Source organism: Crocodylus siamensis, chromosome 8, assembly GCF_052110815.1.
Source record: "Crocodylus siamensis isolate JL-2025a chromosome 8, ASM5211081v1, whole genome shotgun sequence".
Classification (NCBI taxonomy): domain Eukaryota; kingdom Metazoa; phylum Chordata; order Crocodylia; family Crocodylidae; genus Crocodylus; species Crocodylus siamensis.
This window is the reverse complement of record NC_143402.1, coordinates 32,275,029-32,300,476: the sequence shown is the minus strand read 5'-3', so window position 1 is coordinate 32,300,476 and position 25,448 is coordinate 32,275,029. Positions and strand designations below refer to the sequence as shown.

The window sequence follows — 25,448 nt, the reverse complement described above, 5'->3', positions numbered from 1 at the left end:
TGGATTTGGAGCTAGTAAGTAGGGGGCTGGGGAGGGGAGGCTGGAGGAGAGGAAAGGGGACCATGGGGGGACCCCTGCCAGGCCTCATCCCCTGCCTGATCTCCAAGCCCCTGCCCCCCATAGCTGCCTTACCTGGCCCCAGCTCCTGGCCCTTTAAAAAAAAGCCCCCACTCATTGGGTGTTGCCCAATTGGGGGGGCAATCCCTGCTGCCCCTGAGTACCCCACATTATATGGAGGACTCTGCCATGAGTCCCATGACCCTCTCCTGTCATCTCAGCCCCCCCCATGGCTGACCTGCCCACCCCAGCTTCAGCCCTTTAAGGGAAAAAAAAAACCCACCTCAAACCCCAAGAATCATGGGCTCCTGCAGTGGCCTCAGGACTTGTGCATGCAGTGCGGGGCAGTGGGGATTTCCCCCCCACCCAAAAGTACTTGCTCAGTTGGGGCTTTTTTTTTCAAAGTGCTGGGAGGTGGGGTAGATGGTGCAGCCATTGCCAGGTCTGAGAGAGCAGGCGGGGCATGGGCCTATGTGATTTAGAGATTTGGCAGCAGCTGAATCTCTAAATCAGATTTGGCTGAATTGATTTGGGACAGCGATTTGAATCGCCAAATTGAATCACTGTCCCTTGAATCGGCTGGATCCAAATCCAAAGGGAATACTATCCGCTTCACACAGGCCTACCAGACAGACCCTGCTGTGCCTGCAGTCTCATCCAGAGCTCTGGCTAGAGACGAGAGGGTCAAGGCGAGCCTGTTCTCTGGAACAGAGACCTCAGCCCAGGGCTGCAAAACATCTGGGATGCTGAAGGATTGTGGTTTAACTTAAAACAGGAAGGGGTCTGGGACAGACATTGCATAAACTGGTTTGACCCAAATATTTAAGTCTGATACTACAATCAACCAAGCTTGTCTTTAAAAAAGTTTCAGCCATTTTGAAACTGGTTTATGTGCACTGAACTTATCTTCTGTTACTGGTTACAGGTTTTCTGATAACTTAAACCGGTTTATGTATAATGTCTATCCCCAGCCATATTGTTATGGGAGCAGCACTTACCATAAAGCTTTAGGACCACTGACACTGAAAGCAGATCCATACCCAGGGTTTGATTCTTTTCCCCTACTCCGTCATGATCTGTGAGGAATGTAGGCCAAAATTCAGTAATTCTACAATCAGCTACATGAATACAGAAAGTATTATTTTTCCATCTTCCTCCAACCTGTTTCAATCTAGCAGTGGATGTGCTGTCATTGCCTTCCATTCAGGGAGCTCAATATTGGAATTTGTAGAGGCCCTGATGCAAAAGGCTCTGAAGCCAATGGGAGATTAGATTAGATATTAGGAGGCGCTACTTCACAGTCAGGGTGGCTAGGGCCTGGAACCAGCTTCCAGGGGAAGTGGTGCAGGCTCCGAGCCTGGGGATTTTTAAAAGGAAGTTAGATGAGCACCTTGCCGGGGTCATCTGACCCCGGTGCTCTTTCCTGCTAAGGCAGGGGGTCGGACTAGATGATCTACCTAGGTCCCTTCCGACTCTAGCTACTATGAAACTATGAAACTATGAAACTATGGAGACTTTCTATTGACTATTGACATACATGGGCTTTGGATGAGGTCCTGGTTAATTAATTAAGAGAATTAATGTTGCTTTGTCCTAGAATGCTAGAGGTACATGTTGAATTTCTTCCTTCTACTCCATGCTCCAGTGAATATTTAGTTTGAAATGATTTTGACATGGAACAATGCAGAGAATGAGAATACCCCGATCCTGAATGCCCAATAGCCTAGAGGTTGGGGCATCGTTTGGAGAAAGTAGTAGTATAGTAAACTCAATTCCAAAGAGACAGAAGGGAATTAAAATTCGGTCTCTCATATGCTAGGTTCTAAGGAAGCTCTTGGTATGCTACATCTTGGTATGCTACATCTCTTTCCACTGGCAATTATAAAAGCTTAGTCCTTCATTCCTTTCTTACAGGTAATCACAATGAAACAGTTGCTTTTGGAGCGAAAGGAACCTTTTGTATTGAACAAAATTATTTTTTCAGGTTTTTTGGTGAAAAGGAAAAATATATTGAATCTGCCTTAATCTGAACCGAATTTTGTTACTTCTTTCTTTTTTCTCTGTCTGCAGCTGCACAACTGTGCTTCTACCACCCTTACTGTGGGTGTTTTGTACATGTCCCTGGAGGGGAGCTTAGGACCTTAAAACTTTAGTTTAGTTTTTAATTAAAATATTCATTTATTTTCCATAAACCATTGCAAATCCCATACTTCTCTTACAGCTGAGACTATATCCAGGCTCCATTACAAAGTAAAGATAAAAGGCATACTGACTCCACTGAAATTTAATTATATAAAATAAAATTATTTTGAGCATTACATTGCCACAAAGCACAATTAATTTTGGTTTCTCCAATATTGAGTTCCCCTTCCCCCATTACCTCCCTTCTTTTCTTCAATGTATTTTTTTTGTCCATTGGAGACTCGCATGAACTTTGCAACATTTTAATTTAAAACCCAGACGTTTCTTTGGGTACTTCAGTACAAGCAATCAGTTAATTATCCGATAAAGATTAAAGGAGGCATGCAATACAAAATTCAATTAAAATGGGAATGATTGCTTAATATGTTGAGAGCTGTTTTTACAGGCAACCAAAATTATAATTATGTGTAGCTAACAAAGTATTGTTTTATCTTCTATATCTGTATTTCACATTGACTCTTAGCCCTCTTTTCGCTTCATTTTATTGCAATCCCAGCTGCTCCGAAAAGCTACTTCTGAACCTATCTCCTTCATATTTTATAACAGTATATGAAGGGGTGGCTTTTGTGCTCTGAAGTTAAAGTTCAGTCATCTGGATATTTCTGAAGGAATTTAATCACAGAAATTTAAGTTGCCCATGTAAAATGAAGTGATATCTGTCCTTGTGTTTCACTGAACACTAGAAAATGAAAAATTTTAGATTGCCCACCTGCTTATTGAGAATTGAGTTCTCAGTTATCTGAATTGAAAGTGTTTTATTCCGTTCAAAATTTCTCAGGAGTGTGAAAATGCACTCTGCATGATTTTTTTTACAATAAAAGAAATTAAATTTGTTTGAATTTTTTTGTGAATGTCGGTACAAAACTATTCACAAGGCACTCAATGCTATTTGTTGCTAATTGTCACTCAGAAGCTGTCACTCTTGTCTGTAATGCACTGTATTCCAGCAAACTGAATAGTCTAAATGCGTCTTTCATTTCCCTATCCTATTTCTGAAGGTTGCATATACATATTTGTTTATCATGTGTTCTTTTTTTTTCCTATTGCTCTTACTTAGGATTTGTCTTTACAGGGGAATTAATTTGATTGAAAAATTAAAGAGGAATTAGGAATGAATCAGGAATTTCCTGATTAGCTTGTTGTGTGGACACACTTTTATTCCAAGTTAAATATCCATGTCAATTTTGGAGTAAAGTACTCTTGCTGTGGAGCAGCTATTCTGAAGTGATTCCATACATAGATAAGCCTCTAAGTAGAAATATACCTTTTTTTGGTTTAGTAACTACACCAAAAAATCAGTACACATTGAACCAAACAATTTCTTTTCTATTTATTGAAACAGTAACAAGGTTGTTGTCTAGTGTTGAATGAAATGTTCAATTTGACTTGAAACGACATGTTTCATTCTTGGACTCATGTTAAAAAAGGAAATAAAGAGCTAGAAAGAGAATGACATGGTGTTTCTTTTTTAGAACCAAAACAGATAGAGGATGACATATTGTTTATCTTTTATCCAGTAGCTCAGGGTATATAGCCCTCACCCAGAATGTAGAAGACTCAGGTTTATTTCATTCTCCACCTGAGGGGATTTGAACATGCACATTTCCCAGATGAGTGTTCTAGCCACCAGGCTGTAAGATGTTCATATTCTCCTGTTAGAACTGTTCTTTGTATCAAATACTTGAAAGTCATTGAGACAGAGTGAGTTATGGCCTGTTCGTTAGTATGCTCACCTGGGTTCCAAACCCTGTAACAAGAATGCTTAGTTATGTATGAAAAGTGGAATAGAATATCCTATAGCATGGTGATTCAAGCATTATCTCGAGAGCTGGAGGTAAGGATATGAATTCAAATGAAGTCCCATTATTCTTTACCTATCCATGTATGTACCGTTGGATATGGTATGATTCATATTTTTCTTTTAACAAGTGCGTGTTGTTTCCAGGCACTGCTAAACTACTGCTGCATTTCCTATTTCATTGGTTGGAAGATGGTTTCTATGTCTGGCTTGCATTTTCATTACTTAACTTTGTAAATCACTTTGGAAGAAAAGATGCTTTCTAAATGTAAGTTATTACTATTTTTTCAAAATTGAAAGTGTTATTTTTTTTTCTTCCTGTGTCTTCCCTGTATCAGCTTTTGAAGTGGGCTACAATTATTTCATGAAAATATAGAATCTTTGCTTAACCAAGGGGAGACATTTTAAACCCTAGGTATCATTTCTTAAGGGTTACATAAAAAGAAGCAAGATGGAAAATAATTTGGAAGTATTCTTCAGCTTTGTAAGTTGGCTACACACAATACAGCAATAGTCATTAACTCAGAAATTTTCAGGAAGTTTTTATTTTTAAAAATGATGGGTAATTGATGTGCGTGTTCTGCTCCTGTGAGAAGAGTTTTAACCTTACAATTCTGCCTCATAATCTGTGATTATTTTAGAAGGGAGTGAATTAATCTTTCTAAGAATGAAATTAAGATTTTTTTTTCAAATAAAAGAAGAACATTGTGAGGATTAGGGCTGGTTGAAATTTTGCAATAGAAAAAATATCCTGCTAAAAAGTAGGATTGCAATAAAAAATATGGCAAATGTCATTTTGATTACTTTTGTATGGAAAATTTCAGAACAAAACTAAATGTTATTTTAATTTTCATAAACTAATAGGATGATATTTCAACTGTTTCCCCTCTTTGCTCCTTCCTTTATTGCTGTCAGATGTTACCAAATTTGTGATGTCATCAGATTTTTCACTTCTTTTTTTGTCTTTCTGTAAGTCTGAAAACATCTTCAATTTTGGGAAAGTCCTAGAGTTGGTTGGTTTAATTGTTTTTTTCTTTTCCCTCAGTTTCTAAAATTTGGAATTTTTTTCCAAGATTACAAAATAGCAAAATAAAAAAATCAAAGACAAAAACTGATCTCTGCTGCAACCCTCAAACTCAAAACCATGGATATATCATTCATGTTATTGTGTATGATAGCAAAAAGAAGAATGAAAAATAAAGAGGGGAGTCTACACATTTTTTTCTGTAAAAAATATTTTATGAGAAATATAAAATAATTGTTACATTTTGAAGCTTCAAATCAGAAACTCATTTTTAAATGGAAATTATATTTATTCACCAGTTCCTAGATATGCAGTTGTAGGTGGAAAAAGAGATTTTAAAAAAATGTTAAGTTGATATTTTACTTAATGTTTCAGTTAAGTAGAATTATACAAATAAATAACTGAAATGGTATCCCCCAGTTCTGCTAATGGAGCGAGATGAATATACCTCACAAGATCTTTATAATTGTAATCTAGGCCTTGATCATACAAGACTATTTGTGTATGTGAACCTTGTGTCTGTGGACATCTTGTTGAAAAAGTAAGTGCCTTGTTCCTAAGCGCAAAATCATTCCCTGAACTTTCTAGAGTGGTTACAAGGTTATTGGGGAATAATCTCTACAAAAGTTCTGTTGAAGTCCTGTCTTGTTCCAGACTTCCCATTGGCTTTAGAGGACAGTTTGGGTACATAAAGAAGACAGCAGTATGTCTCAATTTGGAAAAATAAATCCTGCCTGTGGTACTTATATTAATATATTATATTACATATATTAATATATGCAGATATTATATACTGCGATATATTATAATAGGATACTATGGTGGGTTATTATCTCTTTTGCTTTTGAAAAACATTTTCAAATGCATTGGTGTGAAGCTTCGTCTCCTCTTCCATATACGCATTAGGGCTGTATTAAATTTAGGCAGCCGTTTCATTTCAGAGGTGTTTTGAGCCATTTCCAGACCCAAAACACCACATGCAAATCAAAATGGAAGACTCTGAAACATCGCCGAAATGAAATGAGGCATCCAAAACATTTCAGAAATATTTCAGGAAATTTTGAAGTTTCAGAACCGGGCTTGCAGAGAAACAGCTGTACGTTGCTGCTCTGCCATGTGACTTGGCTTCGCAGGGAACAGAGATATACATCAAGGGTCTCCTTACTGCCACTGCCCACCCTGCACTGCCCCAGCAATGTGGGGTAGCATGGGGCAGGCAGCAGTGGTGAGGAGACCCCCAGCATAGGTCTCTGCTCCCTGCAGAGCCAGGCCACATGGCAGGCAGTGCTGGTCCCTGACACATGACTTGGTTCTGCAGGGAGCAGAGAACTGCACCAGGGACTCTTCACCACCACTGCCCTCCTTTCACAGCCCCACATTGCTGGGGAAGTGCCTGGAATTGATATAAGCTTAGCATCTTACATAGTACAGTGCAAAAGAGCCACTGTTTTGATGTGGTATAAAATCATTTTATTCTTGATGAAATTGAGTTTTTTCAAAATTTGATGGAAAATTCACAAATTTATTGAATAATTTGTAAAATAAAAAGTATAATCTTGTATATCTTGGGAGAAAGTTACAAGTTTGGTACCTTGTTACCAATCTAGTAATTGAAAAAGATAAGGGGGAAATATTGCATGCAGGAAGAAATTCACCCATGAGCAAAAGCCCAGGTAAATGCCTACTAGTCAAGGTATATAAGAATTGTAAGCAGTGTCTAGTTATCATGCTAGTAATCTGTTTGGGGCTACAGTAAGTGGGGGAGAGGTTATATTGTCCAGAGAGTATTATCCATTTTCTTGGCATTGATGGGACTACTTGTAGAAAAGTCAAAAGATCAGGTATGGAATGAGTGATATAAGTTCTGTGTATAACCAAGAAAAAAAATCAATCTATAAAGATTTTTTTTGCTTGTTTTTCCTTTTGTTTCATATTCATGAATGGATCTATCAGGTCCGTCTTGTTCACACTATTATTTTTTAGAAAACAATATAGTCAAACCACAAAACAGTTCTACATACACAGTATTTGTTTTGGTAAACAGTATGGCAATATAGCATATACATATAACAGTAAAATTGATACATGTGAGTATAAATTATGTTTAAAAATCTTGCTAGGCAATTATCTAAAAGTGACACTTTGTATAGGAAATGTCATAACTACCACGTTGTTGAAACACTTTTTTTTCAGTTCTGTACTAGTGGAAAAATCAATGGAACAATTAAAGTATGCAGCTTATAGTATCCAAAACAAATGTCTTTAACCATAGCATACATTTAGAGAAATAAGCATCTTCACCTAATAAAGTGGCAAGTATTGATCCTCTGGATCATGGTGTTATGTGTAAGAGGTCTAGTCCTGATGAATCTGCCTGGGGCCGAGAAGCCCAATTCCAGAGTGACAGAGCTGTTACAAGTTTCACAGATCCATATGTTGTCTGAGCTAGAGTTCAAGTTTACAGCAAGCTCATTTCATCTTTCTCACTTTGCTTCCATCCTCCGGATCAAATAAGTGACATACTTAAATGAAGAAAAACATGTAAAAAAGTATATAGAGAAAAAAATGGAGATTTTTAAAAATAGATATTCAAATATCTATTTTATCCAAATTCAACACGTCTGGGATTCAGTGAAAGAAAACTTCTGTCTTACTTTTTTCTACTTTTGTATTAACTTTTTCCTTTTCACATGGTCTTCTCTTTTAGTGGAGTAAAAGTATCCTTTCTGGGAGGAGATGGAAGCATCTGCAGTTAAAATTGCCAGAGGAAATAGGAGAACAAATCTGTAACAAGGTCCCCTTTGGTCCCCATTACAAGAAAGAAAGGGAAAAAGGAAGGGCCCTTTAAGAGGGGCACCACAGACTGGGAAGCCCTGCCCTTATAGGGATAGAAGGGCTGAACCAGCAGTAAAAGATATAAAAGTGCTATAGTAGCAGAAGACAGAAGAGGTTTTTAGGGATGGACCCAAAAAGCAGATGCTATGTGTGGGCTTGGCAATAAGTCAGACTTCAAAGAACCAGACCAAGACAGTATAGGCAGGAAGTAAGGCCGGTTTATTAGAAGGACCATAAAGGCGACTGGGAAATGCTGGTGCTGGGGTTGGCCCAGCGGACACTGAGTAGGGGTAATGGACTGGAACAATCCTGAGGGACATTGCAAGTCATAGGCCAGCTGTTAAGAAGCCATAGGAGGATGCATGCAAAGGGACCTAGAAAAGACTCTGTCATGAGAGATCCTGTGACCTTCTAAGGAAGACTTTCCCCTCCTTAACATCAAGGCATGGCAGGATGTAAACCTCCACCCCTCCTGTACCATCCCAGAGTTTTCCCACTCACTGCACAAGGGGCGGGAGTTTTGCCACTGACCTCAGTACCAGGCTAGCACTCTGAGGCAAAGAGGGAGTTTGCAGTGCACGAATCTGTTAATGATATTGAGCTTTTCAATCTCTCTCTCCCTGCTTCTTCATACTTTCTACAAATTTGACAGGCAAAGGAACCAGTAGGGGGATGATAACACAGCATTTATAAGCCCATCAACAAAAGAAAGGGTTCTCTTAAACAGCTTTTTCCAAGGAAGGAATGGGGGGCATTACCAGCTGACCTGCTGATTACCTCAAAAAAGCCCTAAATGGACACTGTCTGCCTGTCCCAGTGAAATTCGAGACACATACACAGACACCTCTCAGCATACTACATGCCTAGGGTCTGTGGGGCTGAGGTCTGTGCTGTGGGAGGGGAGGATCCCTGCTTGATCAACCAGCAGGGAGGAGGGGTGGGGTGCCTGAAGTCTCTGCCAGAGCTCTTGATAGGGAACAGGGTAGCAGGGCCAGCCCTGTTCTCGGCAGCAGACAGTACAGCCCAGCCCAGCCCAGCCAAGCCCAGTCCAGGGCTACAAAGCATCTGGGATGTTGAGGGACTGTGGTTTAACTTAAACCAGGAAGGGGTTTGGGACAGACATTGCATAAACTGATTTGACCCAAATCACTTAAGTGTACAGTCAACAAGATTTATTTTAAACCATTTTCAGCCATTTTGAAACCGGTTTATGTGCACTGAACTTACTTTCTGTTACAGGCTTAAACCAGTTTCTTATCACTTAAACCGGTTTATGTATAATATCTGTCCCTAGTTGTTGTGTTCATCCAGGAGCCTAAGGTAGTGTGGACACACAAATCCCATATCAAGCTTTTATTAAACCACTGTGCACTGTGAATCTTTTTTGTTCTTAGATGTTCATCATGTCAGAATGCAAAGAAATTCACCATGTCAAACTTTCTCCACACAAGGCTTTGAAAGAAAAGTTATGCCTATAGTGAAGTAACTTCAGGTGGTGCTGACATAACTGAGTTAGATTTAAACTAACTGGCCAGGGTACTTTCAGGAATCTAACTAGGGCAGAATGAAGCTCAGCACAGGCTGCAAAACCTATGCTGAGTTCTATGCTGTCATGGCTAAATGGCAGCTATAAGCTACTTAAAAGAAACATTAACTGTGCCTATGTGAGCTGAAGGCATGGCAGTACCTGCAGGGTAGACAGTTGTTGAATAATTGTTTTTTTTTACTTCAGCATCCCTGAGACCCCTTGAAAAGAGGCAATAGGAACACAGAAAATACCAAATAAGCCTCACATTTGCAACTGTAAGGAGCTCAAAGCAAATAACTTTATCCACAGAGCATAATGAACAGGTAGAATTACTTATGTATTGAATAAGGCACGAATTCCAGAAGTTTACTCTTGAAAGATTTATAAATTAGCATAAGGCAGAAAGTCTGTTCTGTGGATGCCAAGAACCTAATATAAACCTGGAAGGAGTGATTCCTGGGTAATTGTGATTCCTGGGCTTTAATTTATGCTACATGAAGTAAAATAAAGGAAACAATAGCAGAACTGTAGCTGTGAATTTCAAGGGACACAGGGAAGTAAGGTTGGGGCACAGGAAAGAATAGTACTAGATTTATATTAATTAATACACTCTAAGTAGCAAAATGTCACTTAAACTGCCCAAACTCCCAAAAGTTGCTGATCGTTAGATCAGGAACATTTTTGGTTTTTTAAGTTTTTGTGACAGAAATTGAAACATGTTTGACCATATTCTTATTCATTGTTTATAATCTGGCAGTGCCTAGGAGTGTGATCAACATCAAGACTTATAATTAGATCTTCATCAGGTACAATGATAAATGTATACCAGGACACACACTCATATTAGATAAGGGACCATTGTGTTGGTGTGACATGTTCCAGTGTATGGATGGAAGTATTTCCATGAAGTTCAGTGATCCCAAATACAGGTGAAGCTGGTAGTGATGCCTGCAGTTAAGGTTGCTCAGTAATTTCTGTCCAATACATCTCTTACGGTAACTTATGAGTTACCTCATAAGGTGCCACCCTCCCCTGCCTCCTGCTTGGTTTCCATTATGCTACCCTGTTTTTAATTAACACAACATTTACCAAATTTTAATATATTCAGCTGACATTTTCCATGCTATGTGTCTGACACACAGGTTTGTATCTTTGTAGAATGATACTAAATTTGAAGGGCTGAATAGGGTATTCCACAAGTATTTTTAAAACAAGTATTAGAATGCAACTTCAGTAAACTCTGCCTTATAACCCCAAGAAATACTACATCCTCCTCCTGCTTGTAAGCCAAGAAAAATTGATGTTTTACTCTTAGAAAGCTCTTAAACAATATGTGTGCCAATATAAGATCTAAGCCAGGGGTTGGGAATGTTTTCAGGTGGGGAGTGCAATGACTAAGCTTGGGCTGGAGATGGGCAGGCATTAGGACCTGGCCACCTTCACTGTGTCTTCTTTCTGCCTGGCTGTGGTGTAGTACAGGGAGACTCCCCAACTGCTGAAACCCATACTGTCTAACTGAAACATAGTGCAGAGAGAGCCCTCCTTCCACTGGAGCCCCTAGCAGCTGGAAGGCCAGAGCCCATTGGCCACCACAGGTTACTGCGGGTTGTTGACCCCTGATCTAAACAGTTAATCCAGTTATTGAATGGTGATAGTTATAGAATCTGATCCCCAATCCTGCATACATCCAATGTAAGATTAGCACGCAGTCTATAGTAGTATCCAATGTTTAAACTTCATTACTATTAATGTAATGTGGTTCTTCAATTTAATCAAAGCTGGATGAATCAGTAAAAACAAATATTTCATTTTGTTAATATCTTTCAATTGAGTCTCACTAAATAGTTTTTTTGCATTTGAAAATTGCCCATGAAGAGATTTTTCTCAAATTTACTAATTATTTGCAATTATTTGCTGAAGAGTTTCTGTGGCTTATTCCTTTTTTTTTTTTTAATATTGCATTTCATTCTCAGGAAGTCAGTCCAATGTGACTATTTAGTAGTTAAACATCCTGGTTACTTTTGATTATGTTGGTAACAGAATGCTTTTAAGTCCCCTGATTGGATAAGCACAATACTTACAATTAGGATTCTAGTGCAGATGCAAATCCAGAATTTCCTTTCCACAAATAATTGCTAATGATTCAAGGTTTCAATGAGCATTCCTGCCAATATGCTCATTTGTTAAAAAATTAACAAAGCATACATAGAGCTGTGAACACAATTGAAGCCCTAGAGGACCCAATTACATGATATACTAGGCACAATTATGTGACTTTAAGCAAGGTATTTCAGTCTCTCAAACTGTACTGACAGTCGTGGGAAAGGCAACCTGCTGCCTTCATAGTTGAGCAGTTTCCCTTAGGTGACTGAAGACATTTCCTGCATGCAAAGCAGGAGGAATCAGTAGCAGCCAGGTTCCTAAGGCAGATTTGTTGTCAAAAGACAGGGAACAGAATGAAGGAATCATTTGTCTTTACTGATAGCTTGGATTTCACCACAGGTCCATTGGATCTGTGTGTTTCAAGGCTGGAACACCTTTTTCCAAGCATTTTCCAACTGCAGATTCCACTCCTGCACTACTTTCTCCCTCCTGCTAGCGGTTCTTCCTTAGGACGTGTATGTTTGCCCAGAGAGTCTTCTGAAATGTTTCAGGACTGAATTCATTCCAAAACAATAAATGCCATATTTTCCTCCTATTTAAGCTTAAAACTATCCAAAAAGATTTTTAATAAAAAATGCACAAATACATTTTACCATGGTCTAAGGCTGTGTATACCAATTTAGATACTAAGGCTGATTTACAAGTCCCTGAGTAGCAAATGAAATTACTAATAGATTCTCAGTCATGCCCATAACTAGTGTAGTGTTGGCAAATGCAGTTAAACTATGAACATGGGGTGGAGACTCAGCAGGAGCAAATCTGTACTTTTGGGTACATTATTAATGGATCTTTTGAAATAAGAAGTTTTAAAAACAGCACAAAGATTAGCACCTCAGTTGTGTTATAAATCAATCAAAAAAGAAACCATATTTCTTCACAGCAGTGCTCAGTTCTTCAAAACACTCATCATGCATCAAGTAATGGGCAGCGTTTTGTTTCACTTGCTGTGCAGGAACCAGTAATTGTTACATGCTGTATGCCTTATTGACAGTAAACAGTAAAAAGCCTCAGTTCATTCAAGTCCCATCATTAGAAATGCTACCAGGGATGCCTTGTGTAATTTTGCATTCAGGATATCTCATGGAAAGTTCTAAGGACTGAAGGACATATAGAAAAGCAGAACATCAGTTAATTGTAGATAATGAATAACATTCATAATTACTGTTTACATGAAGACAAAAACTGACAAAACAGACCTCTGTCAGGAGATCTGGGTTTCTGCACTGTATATAGAAATGGCAATTTTTAGTAACCATTTCACACAGAAAGAAAGATAATACAGGAACAGGTTCCCATGAGAATCAGGTCTCACTTAGCGTAACGCTATCTCATGTTTTATGATGTCAGAAATTGCAGTAACATACAAAAAAGATTAATGGAAGACAAACTGACACCACAGCCATTAGTGGCAGGGGTAAAAGAAACAGCTTCAATTTCCTGGGCTGACCAAGTTTCAAACTAAATTCTTCATAGAAAGAAAGCAATGTTGACAAAGACACAGGGCTGCTGCAGGTGGTTGGTAAGATGAGATGATATACTCCTGGTTTAAGAAAGTACATTAGAAGTGTGGTTCTCACAACTGAAAACTAGCCAAAAAAGACAGAAGTTGGGAAAGAATGTCTGTAGCAAAAGTTAAATAAGTGGAGGACCAAAACAATCCTGATCTTTGGAACTAGAAAACCACCTGTGCTAACCAGGGTAAAGAATCTATCAAGCGCCAAACAAGAATGATGCAGGTGACACAAGTATTTGAAATTATGAGAAGGAAAAAAAGTGCATACCAAGGGAGATGGAACAAAGTGATATGACCAATAGTTGCCAATACATTTTACATCTGTGCAATTGTTTTGCATGCTCAGGATGCGACTCAATGGTAGGAGTTAGCAACATTTTGCTGTTATGGGATGCTGCTTGCTACTCAGCCCCTACCACAGGCTGCAAATCTCTGCACCCCACAGCAATCAGTAGTTGTTGTGGTGTGTGTACAGAACAAGGCAGGGAAGGGAATAAATTGAACACGGGAAGCAGTAGTACCCCTGGGATGCATCCTCTACTGCTCCAGAGGATTTCCTGAGCTGCCTCAGGCTGGATTCAATTTCTTCATGCACCAGATTTAGCCATAGGATGCCAATCTGTGGTACAAGAGGCATGCAAGGTATATAGTGATTCAGAGGATGCTAGCCCCTGAGGCAGCTTGTATGGAAGCTGCATGTTAGCCTGAGACTGAAGGGTCTTTGCTCAGAACCTTGCTTCCATTCCAAGCTTCTTGAAGTTTTAATCAGCATAACTATGTTTTAGAGTAGTCTAGACTTTGCAGTGCAGTTCATCATGGAAAATGATCAGTTTTGCTTAGTCAAGGTTAGAGAACATGAGAGTCTTCCAGGTATTTTAACCTAGTGAGCTTTTCAGATCCATTTTCTGTGATAAACATTGATCAAAGCATTGCATTGTGGCATAAGGCAGGGACATTGGGCATTGTCTAGGGAGTTTCGTAGCATTTTCATGCCACTTCTTAAAAAAAAAAGGCTGATGTTGATCAGTCTGGGTGTGTAGTAGTGCACCCTCCCTAAAAGACAGGCAAAGACATTCTCTAGTACTGAAGGTTTTCGTGGTTGTTGTTTGTTTATCATGCTGGTGCTTGTGACTGCAAAGAGGGTCACACAGTGTAAGGCCCTGTAAACACAGAGTAATAGTTAACCTTTGCCCTGGAGAGTTTAGAATCCAAATAGAGAAAGGGTTCCATAAACAATAAAAATTGCCATAATTATGTACGTCAATTCTATGATTTTTATGTTGCTTCCCCCCCCCTTTTTTTTGTTTTTGTTTTTTTGAGTTTCGGCTGGGCTTATGTTAGTAGAAGTGGCAATAAACGAATAACAGAAATGATGAGGTAAGTGTTTTGGAGGAAAAGGAAGAGATTGTATGAGGGGGGACTGTATGATGTAACTGGTATATATGAACAATAAAATATCAATACAGGATGGTTATAGATATTATCATTTTTGTTCTGTGTATACTTTAGAGAGGTGGGAGTGTAGCAAAACCGCCAGTTTTTCTTTTTTTAATTTTTTTATTCCCTCCCCTTCCCCAACTATTTCTGACTTTGTCTCTCCCTCTCTATTCCCTATAGATAAGTATAAGTAAGCTAAGATGTAGGATAAGCTTTAACATTTTATTTTAAGTAGTACATTTTATTTCTCTCCCCTCTGCAGATAAGTGCTCTGCTATTTTGATACAGATATCCACTGTTTTATAAGTGAGAATTATTATGTTTGTATTGATTTTTTTACTGTTTTTATATTGTATGAGAACTGTTTTAGGCATATATATGTAAGTTAGCATAAGTCATGTCAAGTTTCCTTCTTGCAATATCAAGACTCCATCTTCTCCCCATGCCCAGTTGTGTAACCTATGACTCATACAACCCCTCCTATGTAACTTGGTTCCTGAATAAATGGGGATGAATGAGGGTGCTTGAGAGACAATGACAGTAGGTCTAAAAATAGCTCCTTCTGAATGACTGAACCATCAACACCAATACCTGGACCAATGACCCAGCCATTGGAACCACCCTCAGCATTCAAGAAACAAAAGATGAGGCAACCCACCATTGTGCCAAGGCTGCACATGCTCAGTAAGAACACCTGGAATCCTCTGGAACAAGACTGACATTGCCTGGACAGGCCCTCCCATAGCAGATCACAGGTAGTCTATCCCATAAAAGGGGTAGTGAAGATTGACTCCTTGGGAATGCCATTTCTATCTGGACCAGACCAGTTCCATATCACACCACCTATCCACCCCAGAGGCCCTTCCGGTGACCCCCCTCTGGACAACACTGAGCTGAAGGAGACCCCGACTGGCCATCGAGGACCCACTTTCAGCCTGGGATAGGTAGATATCACATGCATATTTCCTACTTCAATTTGGACTCTCTCTTTCTCCTCCTGGACTTCGGGTTCTGCACGAAGCCTCTTTAACCCCTGCTGCCATTGTCTGTGTGGGTGTCTGTGTGTGTGTGTGTGTGCAAAGGAACCAAGAAAATATCATGTCACCATCTCCTCTTTTCAATAAAACCACTATCACTTGTAACCCTGAGTTGGGTTGTGTTTTACTGAGACCTGGTCCCTTCCCTATCTTAAATTCTGGTCTGTCACTCTCTCTCTCTCCCTCTCGGCTCTCAGCCCTGTTCCCACCACTTTTTGCCTCTTGCCACCTCTTTCCAATCCCTATCTCTCTCTGCCTTCTCTTTCACTCTCTCTCTCTGTATTCTCTAGCCTCCCCCCCCCACTGCAGCCCAACTCCCAGTTTTCCTCTCTCCATGTTCCTCTTGGCTCCCCTGTAGCCTCCTTGCTCCGACTCCAACCTCCAGGTTCTTCCTGGAGTTGCTCCTTTGCTCTGCTGGCTTTCTGCTTTCAATTAACACCAATTAACCTTAAGTTACCCCAACTTCTCTCCAGTTTGCCTGTTCTAATCCTGGCACCAGCAACTTCATCTAAGTCTCCACTAGCAGTAACCTAAAGTAACCCCAAGACTAGGCTCCTCAGTCCAGCTCTCTCTAGTCTACCAGTTCTAATCCCGGTCCTGGCAACTTTCACCCCCTACACTTTCACTCTCCCTCTTACCTTAACCATCCCCCAGGTATTTCACATACATATACACCATAACACCCAAGTTAGGAACTCAGCTGTCTGCAGGTGTAGGTGAGTGGTATGTATGTGAACAGATATACATGTATGTCACTGTGTACATGATATATGAATTAGTGATCTATGTGTATTGGCTGTGCAGGTATTGGTAATTGATTCTGGTCTAATTTATTTTGGTCTGTATAGTGTGTGTAGGTGCTTGAATTGGTGATAGCTGTGCATTTGCCTAGGCTGGTAATTTTGGATGTGTATGTGCCTTAATTGGTAGTGTGTGTGTGTGTGTGTGTGCGCGCGCGCGCATGCGCGCACACGCACACGTGTACGCCTGGTGGAGGTGCATGCACCTAGAGTGTGTGTATGCACCTAATTGATTTTTGTGTGCCTGTGCAATTGTACACCATGCCTTCCTGTCTAACAGTACAATATTGAGATCCTGAGAGTTGGCCTGACCCCACAGAGCAACAGGAGATATAGGCTTTTCTACAATATACTGGGCATGTTTGCACATTTATTAGTGTGCCATAGTTACTGTACATTAATTTAGTACCTGTCTAACCAAGTACTAAATTAATGCGCAGTAACTAGCACATCTTTTCAGTGATGTTACTGTGAAGTAGCCTAATAATACTGCACACTAGCACATTAGCACTGTTTGTGCTGTGCCAAGCTACTGTGCATATTATTAGGCTACTGTGCAGTTAGTGTCTTGTGTAGATGCACCCACTGACATAAGATCCACTACAGCAGTGTCTAATAGAAGGGGTAAATTTATTTTATAATGATTTAGCAGACTAGGCGTGAAACTTGCAAAAATGCCTTTACTAATAAAAAGGGTTAAAATTACTTGGAGAATAATATTGATGCACTGGAGCAGGTTACTGAAAAATTATGCTTGGAGGGCAGGTTACAGCAAAATTATGTCATTCCCCGCCTTCTCCCTCCCCCAGTACCCATACTTAACTCTATCCCTCAGGTTTATGCATTACAGTAATGTTTACAGGAGGACATACTGTGAAGACTTTAAATATCATACTTCACTCACCCCCCAAACAGAACTTCATCTTCCAGTATTTTGTGGCACTTGCAATATTTTCCAGACATGAATACTTACACATTTTTTGTTGTCATAATGGTCTAGTATATCTCTATTGATTTACTGTTGGTTTTTTTATATAAGTCTGTTTCTCTCTAAGTTATGTATTTTAATACTTTTCACAGCAGCTGCATACTATAAATTTTTTTCAACCAGCAGCCCAGCTTTTTTTTAGGTGCAATTCACAGAATGAGGCACATAACTACAGCTAACTAAGCTGTAAATTTACAGTAGGTGTCCTAAAGCAGAGATGGAACAATTTTTCACTATTATTCTACTTCTTTATATTTAATCCATAGTATTTTGTGTACAAATATTTCACTGTGTATTTTTCATACTAATGACCCTTATGATCTTTTTTGCATGTAAAAAATATTGTGTATCTTAAAAGCATACATATGCAGTATGCAGATGGCCTTCTGCAGTTCAGTAGTTTAGGTCTAATCTAAAGCCCACCAAAGTTGGTGGAAAGCCAAGGAAAGTCTGCCTCTTTACTTAATTGGGTTTATATTAGAGTGTAAAAGAGAATTTTTGTATAAGATGCTCTGCACCTGTAGTAAGTGAAATTTTCAATATTTTAGGCCAAAATAAAACCAAATAGAATTTTGGTTATAATTCTTAATTAGGGCTGTGACACTACAGATTTCTGCTTACATCTAAGTCTTTCTACTTCAAGCTGCTGCAAAAATAGGTTACATTTTCCAAAAATTTAAGCTGGAAACCAAAGAGAGAAAATTTAAGCACAAAAGGTAAGTCAGTCACTTTGGCTGCCTACAAGTGTGATCCCCGCCCCACATGCTTAGTGATCCCCCTCCCCTGTGCTTAGTGCAGTACATGCCCAGAAGAGACATTGCAGCAATTGGACCCAGCTCACCCAACACCTATATGGATTGGGCGTTTCAGCGGGGCTTTTTGATGCTTTTGTCTAATACCTAATACAATAGCTGTTAGATAAAAACACCAAAAAGCCCTGCTGATCGCCCAATCTATACAGATGCTGTGGAGCCAGGTCCAACTAATGTGCTGCCTCTTTTGGTAAAGTGCTGTTTGTGTGGGTTTTTTCATCTCTGTCAGCACCCTTAAAGTAATAAATAGATGAAAGCCATGGTTAAGAATGGAATTTTTTGCACAGTCTTAAATGCAGTGGTCATTTCTTTCACCATGATAAAGATCCACCATAGCATTTTCCTAACCTAATAGTTGTTTCAGTTACTTATTTTGTCAAGAATTGTCAAAACTTGAACAATCATATTTTCAAACTTTAAAAATAAGTATTGATGAGACCTACTGTCCCAGTATTGTTCAAACATGTGCAAAAGAGCACGAGTGGATTCACACAGTCAACAGGCCTTTGCTTTTATAAATAGTGACATTTCAGAGTTCAGTTCCAGACCTGCATTTACATCACATCACAGTTATACAGGTGTATTATATGGGAGTCAAGTTTGGGCAACTCTTAGTGAACAGCTGGCAAAATAATTTTTGTAGCAATGCACAAGCATTCAAATCATCACTGTACTTACATCTGTGAAGCACATTGCCTGTTCCCACTGGACTGCTCTGAGCCATTGTAGCCCTGCTGTGAAGACAAACACTGGTATAGCAGGTACAGTTGGTTCTCCCAGTGCAACTGTCAAGCTTCTGCCCATATTTCAGTGACAGTTTTAACAATGCTTCTGGTTGTTTCCCAAGCCAAAATGATTGTTTGCCAGTGTCCTGCAGGAAGACAGCAGATTCTCAGTACTTTGCTCATGTCAGCTCTTCTTTCCACCCTCAGAATAGCAATGGGGAAGTGAAAAAAATCAAATGCCAAACAAAATAGCTGGTACTTCTCATTTTGTTTTTCTTGTCCTGACAGATTAACTTGAAAAATGGAACAGAAATGCATACTTTGTTAATAGACCCTGGGAGAAGAGGGCACAAACCTCCCATGTACTTTATTGAAGGTGGCCTCTGCAGTCCAGATGCATCTCCCACACTTATGCTCTCTGAACCAAAACACAAAACTCCTTTGGGCCCTGCCTCAGCAAGCCAGGGTGACCCATAGCTCTTGACTGATGGCCTGGAGCTTTAATTCGAACTTCTGCCAGTTCTCCAGTCACTTGCTGTGCAGCCAGGATTAGAGGCATGCTGTCAATAGCCAGCACCAAAACAGCTGCCATGGGAAACAAACCAGCCACCTGACCTTGGGCAGGCATTGAACAACACTGCTTTGTAGACAGTATCTTCCACAGAAAAAGCATTCAGTAAAACATTTTACAGAGCTAAGTTGCAGTGAATCAGAGGGGGAAATTTAAGGGGAGTCAGAGATGGACAAAGGAGGTTTGAAAATAGCTGAAGTTACTAGTTAAATAGTAATGATGACAGTGAAAAAAATAGTTCCAGACATAGATTTGTGTATGTAGGGTAGGACATGTTTAGGGGTTCTGATGTGATGAGTGCACAGAAGGAGAAACATGGGTTGATCTTGTAAAATACACACTGGTAGGTTGTTAATGTCTTGAGCTGTATGTCCAGGGCCATAATACATAACTGTGATTCTACCATTAGACTTTCAATCTATTTGCTTTTATTGTAGTTTCCCTCTTTTTAAAAGTCCCTTAATTCACCTCATTGTCCTGTTTGCTTGTGAAGTTATGTTCTATGCTCTGTGGGTGACTTGCTTTCGCTGCAGATATGATTATAACTGTGCTTCCAGAAGCTGAAATTTATGAGCAGTGATTGCAGTAATGCTCAGAAGGAGCTGAATGAGGTAGTATTAACACATCTCTACAAAAAATGACTATCAGTTCTCTTGTTCTGAATACAAGATAAATACTATTAGCATGCTTGCTATGTTTTAGGGTTGCTGCCTACTTCTGATAGAGATCCTTAGATTTAATTTTCTGTCCTGCCAAAAAGACCTAGGTTGCAGAAGAGACTAGGATAACCCATTGAGAAAAAATCTTTATAGCTGTCATTGCTGTGTAGCATGGCAATATTAGCAACAAGCAAAACCCTGTAAAGAAATTTCCCAGCTATCACTTCTCCGCATAGAGATATTTTTCATCTGCCCACCCAACATTACTACAAGAGCTAATTTCTCAAACTCACCTGCTTCCCTGTAGTTTCTCCAGTATGATAGCAAGAATGATGCTTTTACCTTAGATTATTTTAAATGCCCTCCACATCCTAAACAGCATATTGCATGTCCTATACTGTAAGTCAGGGGTTTTCAAACTTTTTGGATCAGTGTACCCCTGCTGTCCAGAGGTGGGGCAGTGTACCCCTGCTGGCCGGATGCAGAGCAGGGGGGAGGGAGAGGTAGCATGCAGCTGGACGTGGAGCGGGGGCTGGTGGTTGGTGCGCAGCTGGATGCCAAGTGGTGGCAGCCATCACATGCAAGCTTCTGCCACTCCCTATGTCTGGCCAGGTGGGCAGCACCTGTGTGGCAGTGCGGGATGATGCATAAAGGCGCTCTGTCCCCGCCTGCCGACGCATAATCCCTAGGGCCTTCTCAAATACCCCTGTGGTTATGCATATCCCAGGCTGACACCCCCTGCTGTATGTGATTTCTGTTACAAATTTTGAGAGCAAGAAGCCATTTCAATATATTGAGCTGGGGATCATCACCCTAACTTGGAAGCCTGTTGGCAGACAATTTCCTTTATACCAATTTAGAATTAGCAATCTAAGCATTACATTAAAAATATCTAGACGTGTTGCAGCCACACACATGAATCCTTCATCCTCCTGACTAGAAAAAGTAAGTCTCAGTTAGTTTGATGCCTCCAAGGGTTGAAGTAGAAGACAAAAGTAATGGAATGACCCATCCCTTTCTCCCTGTAGGTAACAGAAAAGGTGGTATTCTCAGTTCCTTCACTATCCAAGTGAGACAACATTACTTGCCACTAATTCTGAATATGTGAGTAAATTGTATGAAAGCGTTTGAAGGCTGCAGTACTTGAGGGAGAAATTAAACTTTTGTATTTGGCAGGGAAGAGGAAGATGGAAAAGTTTGGCAGGAGGTTAGAGAAAGCAGCAAGGACCAGGAGGGGAAACGCCAAATGAAATCTTAGACCTTACTGCTGCATGACCTTACTGCTGCATGATATTTTGGAGGAGCTGTAAGACAGGAAGGAAACTATGTGACTGCTACTCTAAGTTACTGTCATGGAGAGAGAGCCTCAGGGGTGGGCATGATGCCCCTGTGCAAGCTTTGCCCCCAGGGCTACTTCTTATCTGCCACGTCTTTGTTGGAAAAATAACTTGGGAGGCTTCCCATGGGTCTTCGCTTAGTTCCAATCTGCTGAAGCTTACTCAAGCTCACAGATCTGGCCTCTCTTCAATATGGTGATGCATAGGGCACCTCAGGCCTTCTGGGCCAATTGTGTGGCTCCCGTTTACAATGCCCCATGCCTTGCACTATTGTTATGCTCTCTGTTGGGGCCTCGTCCTACTCAGCCCCCACCCCTTTGATATAGCTAGGCCTTCTAGCCTAGACCCCACTACATCAGGCACAGCTTTGACACACTATCCCACAATCTCCTCATCACTGGGTCTTTGGCCCTTGTGTACAGCACCCTTCTGGTGCTGGGTTCTCCAGCCTTTGCAGCTTGCACCCCACTGGAGCTGGGCTCTCCAGCCTCTTGCAGCTTGCACCTCACTGGCACTGGGTACTACACAATAGAGTGCCTCAATGAGGCCTCCTCCTACCCTATTAGCCTCATCCCGATCCACCAGTTCAAACAATAACACAAACCTAAGCCCCATGGGCTATAACATAATATTAACAATAAAGGCAGCACTCTGGCCCTTTAGGAGGGCACACTCCCACCCTTAGAATACCATACCCTCAGCTCTGGGAACCTTGTGAGCCCCTGCAGTCTTACTGCATTTGGAGGTAGCGTAGCAGGCAGCCAGATGCATCGGGCACCTCTCTTGTGCAAGAAGCTCCTTCTCCCTGCAGTTGCCAAAAAAAGAGTGCATCCAACAGCCCCAGCCCTGAGCTTATAAGTTCCTTGGAATCTGACTCCTTCTAGTCAGCTGACTGCCTGCAGGTGCTGGCTAATTACCTAGTTAGCCTGACACTCAGGCAACCTGCACCCGTGCAGCTGTGTAGCTTGCCAGGTTCCTTTGTTAGGTGGCTTCTACCCTTAAAGATGCAGGCACACTGTGGTGCCCTGCGACATTCAGTGACAGTGGATGAGGATGATGCAGGGACTTGAATGGGAAAGGAAAGGATCTAATGAGAGTGCTGGCAGCAGTAGGTCACTGTCAAGTGCTGTGCATCCAAAATGGGTGTAAGGGAAAAGTAATTATGGAAGGTAACTGCCATTCTGTGGAGAAGGTATATGAATGTCATGTGCAGTATCTTTTGACGGCCTGTTCTTCTGATAATGCCTTGCTGTTTTGGCCTATCTATCCACAGCTGCTTCCACACTTCTGGACTACTTGCTAATTTAAATAATTTACATCATACATTTAATTAATCAGGAAGAAAGAGGGAGGAGGAAAGTAGGTCACTGACCTGTTGTTATTTCTCTTGGGATGATGGGTGCCATTAAAGGAAATAGGCTTTTTATATAGTGGGAAACTCTAAACCTGTTTTGTCTACCATTAGCTTATTTCTAAATTCTGTGCACCTGCCTGGCTTCAAATGCCCGCTCGTGTGCCGCCTTGGTCCAAACTGTAGAGGACATATGCTCCCTAGCTTCATGGATTCCCTGAGGTGGGCTTTGGTTGTCCTTCTGGCCTCCCCCAAACTTGTCTGCCATGTCTTTGAATGTTACATCAGTGAGGGGGTAGCTTCGAAAGTCCCCCCAGGGATGACCACTCCGCTTGCGGGATGTTTGTGGGTCTATACCTCCCCTACATCTCAGCCTTACACCAATCTCTGGAGGGATGCCATGTCTTGACACAGCCACCTCTCCACTGTGGATGTTCCTCGTGCCCTATACTGTATATAGCTTGGGGAAGGATAGTCAGCTGGTTCAGGCTCTAAGCCTGGAACCCCCTTGAGCTGGTCAGCTCTATTCCTGGGGTTGGTATGGATGCCCCTGTCCAGCATGGGTAAAGAAAACCAAACAAAGGAAAGAAAAAAAAAGAAACCCAAAAGTGTCTTCCCATCCAGTGTTCTACCGGCTGGCCTTCCCAGCTCTCCTGCTTGTGCTTGGCAGCACTCCCTCAACACTGGTCTCACGGGGTCCCCCTTTCCTTTCTGCCCCCATCCCAGCTTCCTGACCTGGTACCTGGGAGCGACTGGGTGGGAAAACTTCTGTTTCCCTGGGGTTGGCCTCAGCCTCTTCCTCCAGGTCAACATTCCGGATGTTCTGCCATTTGGCATCTCCACCACCAAACCTCCTCAGCGGTATTAGGAGGAAGTCACCCCTGGTGCTCCTCCCTTCCTGGGGCTTGACCTTGGCACCCACGGTGCGAGGAAAACTTGCTGCTTCTGCTGTTACCCATCATCCAGGCATTTCCAGTTTGTGCCAGCTCCATCCCTTGCCGGCATGGAGAGCCTCCACCTCCTCACTTGCTGCTGGCAGCTGTTTTTATCCTCACCAGCTTTCTTGATCTTCATGACATCACCCACCAGCTTTAATTGTAGAAAGGCGTGACTTGCAAACTGTGTGGGCTCTTCTCACCCATCTGACATCACTCTGCCTTCAGGTCAGTGGCATTTTTTAATAGATTTCACAGCCTTTTGGGCTGGAAGGGACTCTGGAGGATCATCGAGTCCAGCCTCCTGCCCCAGGGACAGGAAATTAGCAGGGATCATAGGATCCCAGCAAGATAAGCATCCAAATGTGTCTTGGAGGCGTTCAAAGTGGGTGCTTGGACCACCTCCAGTGGCAGTCCATTCCAAACCTTGGGGGGTCAGACAATGAAGAAGTTCTTTCTTATGTCCAACCTGAATCAGTCACAGTGGAGTTTGTGACCGTTCAATCTTGTCATCCCTTGCGGGGCTTTGGTGAACAGATGTTCCCCAGATCCTGATGAGCATACCTGATAAACTTATAGGTGGCCACCAGATCATCCCTGAGCCTGTTTTTCCAGGCTGAAGAGTCCCATAGCTCTCAGCCTCTCATCATAAGTTCTGTTTTCCTGACCTCTGATCATGCATGTGGTTCTCCTCTGCACCCCCTCAAGCTTCTCCACATCCCTTTTGAATTGTGGAGCCCAAAACTGGACACAGTACTCCAGCTGCGGCCTCACCAAGGCTGAGTACAGCGGGAAAATGATATCCTGGGATCTGCTTGAGAAGCATCTATGGATGCAAGCCAGCATTTTGCTCATTTTACTAGCCACAGCATCACACTGAAGGCTCATGTTCATCTTTTGGTCAACCATGACCCAGAAGTCCCTTTCATCTGTAGTGCTAACTCAGTAGCACTATTGAGCCTATAAGCATGGTGCAGGCTTTTCCTCCTAAGGTGGAGAACCTTGCATTTTTTGGTGTTGAACACCATCAGGGTCTCAGCCGCCCATTTTATGAGTCTGTCCAGATCCACCTGGATAACCCTCCTATCCTCAGGTGTGGATGCTTTACCCCAGAGTTTGGTGTCATCAGCGAACTTGGCCAGTATGTTTCTGACACCAATGTCCACATCATTGATGAAGATGTTAAACAGTATAGGCCCTAGGACAGAGCCTTGTGGGACCCCACTGGCCAGAGCACACCAAGACGAATGGCTCCCATCAACCACCACCCTCTGGGTCCTACTGCGGAGCCAGTTCCCCAGCCAGCGGATCGTGGTGATGTCAAGGCCACAGTTAGTTTAGCAAAGAGGTGATCATGGGATACCAGATTGAAGGCTTTTTTAAAGTTGAGGTATACAACGTTAATCTCTTCCCCCTTGTCCAGGTGATAAGTCATCTGGTCATAAAAGGAAATGATATGGATCAAGCAAGCCCTACCCACAACAAAGCCATGCTGGGTATCCCTCAGGCTATTGCCTTCAGCTAGTCTGTTAAGGATGGCCTCCTTGATAATCTTTTCCAATACCTTCCCCAGGATAGTGGTCAGGCTGATGGGCCTGTAGTTTGCTGGATCTACTTTCCTCCCTTTCTTGAAGGTAGGGGCGACATTGGCTCTCTTCCAATCTTCAGGCACTTCA

At 41.5% G+C, this 25,448-nt stretch overlaps 1 long non-coding RNA gene across 1 annotated transcript in view; it reads right to left on the bottom strand.

Annotated features, from left to right (window-relative positions):
• LOC149858256 (uncharacterized) overlaps nt 1-19,020 on the bottom strand; it is a 30,808-nt gene extending 11,788 nt beyond the window's left edge. Inside the window, exons 1-2 of the long non-coding RNA XR_016443749.1 lie at nt 18,873-19,020; nt 1,056-1,133 (exon numbers count right to left, since the gene is read on the bottom strand). This is a non-coding gene — a long non-coding RNA (uncharacterized LOC149858256). The remainder of the gene's footprint in view (nt 1-1,055; nt 1,134-18,872) is intronic.
• Nucleotides 19,021-25,448: the final 6,428 nt, after the last annotated feature.